The sequence below is a fragment of the Aptenodytes forsteri genome, unplaced genomic scaffold, assembly GCF_000699145.1.
Source record: "Aptenodytes forsteri isolate BGI_AS27 unplaced genomic scaffold, ASM69914v1 Scaffold679, whole genome shotgun sequence".
NCBI lineage: Eukaryota > Metazoa > Chordata > Aves > Sphenisciformes > Spheniscidae > Aptenodytes > Aptenodytes forsteri.
This window is the reverse complement of record NW_008795924.1, coordinates 1,927,611-1,933,610: the sequence shown is the minus strand read 5'-3', so window position 1 is coordinate 1,933,610 and position 6,000 is coordinate 1,927,611. Positions and strand designations below refer to the sequence as shown.

Genomic DNA, 6,000 nt, shown 5'->3' with positions numbered 1-6,000 from the left:
AAATGTTTGTTTTTCTTCTCCCCCCCCTTTAAAAAAAAAAAAAAAAAAAACCAACAAAAAACCCACTGCTGCCAGCTAAAATTCAAGCATCTGTGGTAACTCCAGTAACCCACAGCGATCAGAACATCTACTGGGCAGAAGCAGAAGTGTTGCCTGCAACCCCTTCCCCACAAATATTTTTGTGTTTAGTTTTTTTCCCCCCTCTGGTGGCAAGAAGCAACAGGGAAGCTTAATGCGATGTAAATCAGAGCTCTCACAATCCCACCCTCCTCATACCTGGGTGCATTTTCTGTCCCTCCTTCGTGCTAGAACTAGTACTGATGTGCCTAGGCAGCAAGCTAGCACAGGAGAGAGCCCAGCAAGAGCCGCTCAATTTTTCTTGCTGCATTAGGATGAATTTACATACTACAGATGAGTCAAACCAACATTTTATTGCCCTGGGAGGAAGAAGAGGAGAGAACTCATCTGCTCTTTTCCCTTCTTCATGGTCTTACCCTCCTCCCCATACCACCCTTTCCTAATTGAACTTTAACCCTGCAAAAGAAAACATGACTTTTGACTGAGTTGAGTGGTGAACGTGGTCAGTGCAGATGAGCACAAGGTAAGGAAAGAAAGCACAAAGCCCAGAGGGAGAGCATGGCCTCCCCCTCATGGCAATGGCAAGCTAAATAGATAGGCTTTAACCATAATACACAAATTGGCATTTAGCTTTCCAGATCTGCTGGAAGTGGAGACAGCTTCAGGCACAACACAGCTCCTGCCTAAGAAGGGTTCATCAAAAGAGAAATCGTACAACTCAAGAACCTGTGAGCCACAAAACATCGGCTGGATTGAGAGAGTTCCTTTAAGTCAGGGAAACGAATGATATCCCAAGGCAAACTACTTCAAAGGCTGCTTTACCCCCTTGGCTCAGGAAAGATTAAAAAGGAGGCATGCCTTCCCAAAAGCATACAGGCACTAAAAAAGGAGGAGATCAGGAAATGGAGGTTGTAAATGCAGATACAGGTCCCAGCCAGAGGCACTGAACCCTGAGCATGCTTGGAAACCCCTAAGGAGCATCACTGCCTAGACCCTGTACAGACTGGAAGGACCAAGACCACCGAAAGCCAAAACACAGCGCTCTAGAGAAGTCCAGACACAGAGGTGCCATTAGATTTGTGACAACTATGGCTGCGGTGTATTACAGGATGCATCAAAATGGCACACTTCCTTGTATTTGATAACAAGTACGTATGGGGGGGAGGGTCTGAACAGGTTCTTGTAGTGCAGGAGACATTTAAGTAATGGTCAGCTGAAGCCTCTAGTTTGCACTCCAACACACAGAGGCACAAGAAAGAGAAGGTCCTACCTACTGTGCAGCAATAGCTCCCAAGTGTTTTATATGTGATGAATTTGATATTAGGAGACAGACTTCAAAAGGCTTGTAGACAAGCAAGAAAAACCAAGATACTGCATTAAAATGCAGTTATATAGGCACGAATGGCTGAATCATCCAACTGTTATAAAGGGCAAGAAGTATTAAAAATAGAGGTGTAAAAGCTGTATATTAAGTTAATATAAGAATATATGTATAAGAAGTTAGAGGAACTGCCAGCAGGCTACTAGTACATAGCTTCAGGTTTAAATGCATTAATTACTAGAACTCAAAGACCACAACCTCTTCAACCCAGCATATGACAAAAGGGAAGAAAGAGATTACTAGATGTGAGTTTAAGCTGATTAACTCGCTTATACACTCTTTGGCCCTGTGCTTGCTTAACTGGTTTGCTTTTAATTATAAGAGCCACCATGCAATAATCCAAAGCTCTAAATCAGAGATTATTTAAGACTGGCTTTAAAAATCTACAGAACGAGTTAATCTGGTTCAGACAATGCACCTATTCATCTCTTCATGCTAACACTGTAAGAGATGACACTCTTCTGCCGATGCCTTTCGCTTTCCATCACACAGAGTGTTTTTCAGCAGGTCACTGTTACATTTCATTGTTTTCTTTCAGCTCGGAGATACTACGCTATAGTCGTTGAGCACCCAAAAGGACGATTCAAGTACATACAGAAATCTAAATCTTATCTTGTGAAACAGTCCCAGCATCTGTATTGTGTTTTCTTATCAATATTATTTCCTTGTTTTCTGTATGGAAAAAACTTACACAACACCAACAAATTCAACACACTCAGAACAAACAATAGCAGTACAAGGCCAATCCTCCTCTAGCTTAGACCAGTGCCAACTTAGAACAACCACACAATTTGATTATTGTGGTTTTGTACTAGATATAATTCAAAACAGAATATAAATCACCACTTCGAGTGATTCTAGTCAAAAGGGGGTAAAAAGATACCAAAATAATGCTACTACAACAGTCCCCACTGCAATTAGACTTCCTTTTAAGGCCATTTTCTTTAGTTACACAACAAAAAGTACATTTAAACAAACTCTGTCACGTTTAGCGGATTATAACCACTTTCGAACATCCAACAGACAGGTCTTCATAGATTGGGAACAAGATCATTTTGGTAATAATACATTTTGTTGTCAAGGACCTGGTGAATCTGACCATCCTGCACTGAAAACCCTTAAAAGCAATCCAGAAAGTCCACAGTGTTTCTGGCTTTGATACGAGAAATACGCAGTCCCAGAGCAAAGCCAGTGACAGCCGTGACCCAGCAATTCCAGCTTGGTGAGACATTTTTACGAGGACGTACTATGGTGAATCCTACAGATTTCATTTTCCTGCCTGGGCCAAAGTGTAATCCTGTACCGAAACCATATATCAAATCTCTAAGCATTACATGTAAGCACATACACGTGGGCATTTTATTCACAGAATTGTTTGTGCAGCCACACAAAACGAGACCTGGGGAACAATCTTGTCAAACACACAAGAATGCCCACAGGCTTTTGCGGCTTGTTTTTTCTGTAGCGGATCTGTGAAGTCATTTGATATGACCACAGCCACACACGCAGCTAAAGAGCAGGGAATGGGGGGAAAGCCTCCCACAGAGCCAGAAACCTCTTAAATTAGAATAGCAATTTAAAGCCATGACAGAGGAGGCCATAGTCTCCCATATATTAAATTTGTGCATCAAGAAACAGCCCTGAGTTTAAGTCAAACACTCCAGGGCAAGGTAACAAGGGCTTGTTGCACAACTTCTTCAAAGTCCTAAAAAAAAGCTAAACTTCCCTCTGAGATATTAACACTATTTGTGATTAAGAATACATCACTGCTCAACAATTCATGCAATTGCAGCATGGTGACCATGAGGTGTAGCCAGGTCAGCGCCTCTTAGCCCTGAAAGAGCATCCTCTATTTTCACAAGGCTATCACGCACCAACAGCTGAGTAACTGAATAGCAAAGACTTCAGGTCACACGAGTTAAGAGAAAGATATAATATCCAGTAGTAATTCTGGGTTCAATTAGACCAAAAAGGTCCAACTTTCAGAAGGTGCTTAAAAACAAGACTATCTGAGATAGATGTAAATGCATTCCAGAACTAGGAAGATGCTTTTAAAGCACTGGTTTTACTCTTTCTGTGCCAAGAACCTGGCTGTGAAAGCCTACCCTAAGGCACAGAGCAAGAACAAGCTAGGATTTCAAGAAGCTTTGATACGACTGCAAGTTTACCTCATGATATTATGTTATTTGTATATAGCCAGGCACAATGGGGCTCCTGGCACTACTATTTTTATATAAGAGGCTAATCTCTCCAACAATTCTGGCAAGTGTAATATGTGCTGAGGCCCTTCCTGGTTCATGGGGAGAAAGGGCACCTGTTTGATTTTTACCAACTTCTAAAAGGCCATATGCAAAACTGCATTTTAAATCTTTGTTTTCCATCACTTATCAGTCACATGAATCATTGTGACACTCATGAAAAATATCTCTGGGAAGTTTTGCAATGACACCAACATTGCAGCAATTTGCTTGCTACGAGACTGGGCACTCATAACAACTGCAGAGCATCACGCGCTACATTCACTAGGTGGTAGTATATCAGAAAAGAGTCACTCCACACCTCAAATTACTTACCAGAGATGAAAAGCAGCATCTACCTGCATATTGCAGTGGGTTACCCGATTAGCTGGATGGCTTTCAAGAATAACATTTTAAGTCAGACCTCCTAGAATCTCAAAATAGCAAAGCACAGCATTACAACTTAAAGACTTAGATTGTAGCATGGTCACTGAAATCTGTTTCTTCAGACAGAAGGCAAAGCAGAATCTTAAAAGCAATATAACTGAGGGTTTCAAAATTGAAATAAGTCATTCCAGAGCCCTTTCATAGCCTACTATGGGCAGTAACACACAGCAATTTCTTTCAGCACATGTATCAGAAGCAGCTCCGCAAACACTACAGCTAGGAAGTCTAAGGCTTCCGATAAACACGTTTCCTGACAGCAATATTTAAAAAGATGTTTTACCTGAAGCTTTTCTCACCTTTGGACCATTTGTAACATCTTGTTCCCATGCAAACTTCCTTCTGTTCATATTGCAAGCTAATATTCCCTAACATCAGAACACTTAGACAACCCATTTTCTATATGGCTATCTGTTTTCACAAAGCTTGTATTACCCTTACTATCTTTCAGACTTGCGGGCTTTGCCACATATACTGTGACAAAGTCCACAAGCTCAAATTACTGAAGGGTGAAAAGCACACAGGCAGGCACAATGGTCACAGACTCTGTGCCCATAGGAATTGAGACTGTAGTACCAGAACTGCCCTGAATGTTCAGCTTCAGGTAAGAAATGCTCCTGGTATCAACACATCCTTTTTAATTACTGCTGCTTCTGCAGAGCAATTCATTATGTAAAATTTCTCCCAAGGCAGAATTCAATCCCAGTTCAAAGAGAATACATGCCTGAATACTGCCTTAACCCTCCTACACAAGTCTTTGGGTTTTTGGAAGAAATTCAACACTTGAAGACTACCCTGCATTCACATCTGTTGTACACGACATTTTTAATGCTGCTAGCAGACATTTTCAGAACTTTCCTTTGATAGAAGGATGAACTGCTTGAGGAATGCAAGTAGTCATGATCCAATCTGCTTTTTTATAGGTAGAAGGGGAAGTACATACATATATATACGTATATTTATGCTTTAAAACTGCAAGAGGCCCTAACAGTTAGACAGTGACAAGTTACCGTGGAAGCCAGCAGCACATCCGATTGCTTTCTGCCTACCACAGAAGTGAAGGAAAACACACCTTGCTCCTGCTTAGCTGCTCTATTGCATGCACAAGTCTAGATAGCTACAGAGGCATTCAGGTAATGGCTATGCTTTCATGCATCAATCTATCTGCTTTACAAGGCAACTGTACATCCTACAGAATTAAAATCTTCCCTATGTTAAGACATGCATACACAAATGACAATGTAAGGAGGTTACAACATAGGACACTATGCTTAGTCTTGTAAAAGTTTCAATAGAACAGGTTTTCTCCTCCAATCTTAATATCAAGGCTATTTATATTGAAACATTTGTTTCCACACCACAACCACATAAGTTTATTTTCCAAAGCAACACGGTGCATATTTTAAAACTCAAGCCCAATTTTAAATATATTCTGGAAGTGACTCAACATGACACTGCTAAAACAGGGAATGCTGTTCTGGTTTTCCTACATTACAAACGCACACACAATTTTAAACCACAGAAAAGGGCAGAGAGAAGTATGATTTGGGGATAGTGCTATTTTCCTACATAACAATAACACTAGAATCCAAGTAGCAGCAGCAAATAGCAACAAGTAAAAGGCTTTTTGCTCAGTAATCTATTTAACTTAATGAAGCTGAAAATGTAAGTAAGTGTGAAGTGAAACTGCGGAAGAGAGACATAACTGATTTAATGTTTCAAAGTCTCTCAACTGCTAAAGGGCAGCAGCTAACAAAATTGAAATACAAGTAGTGATTTTAACTGTATGTAAATGAAAGTGTACTGTAGATTATGATTTTTTTTTCCCCCCTGCAGAAGCATAGGGAATAGCAAATCTTT

At 40.6% G+C, this 6,000-nt stretch overlaps 1 protein-coding gene across 2 annotated transcripts in view; it reads right to left on the bottom strand.

The window, feature by feature from the left end:
• RYK (receptor-like tyrosine kinase) overlaps nucleotides 1-6,000 on the bottom strand; it is a 46,383-nt gene that overhangs the window by 15,812 nt on the left and 24,571 nt on the right. The gene's annotated exons all lie outside the window — the stretch shown is intronic.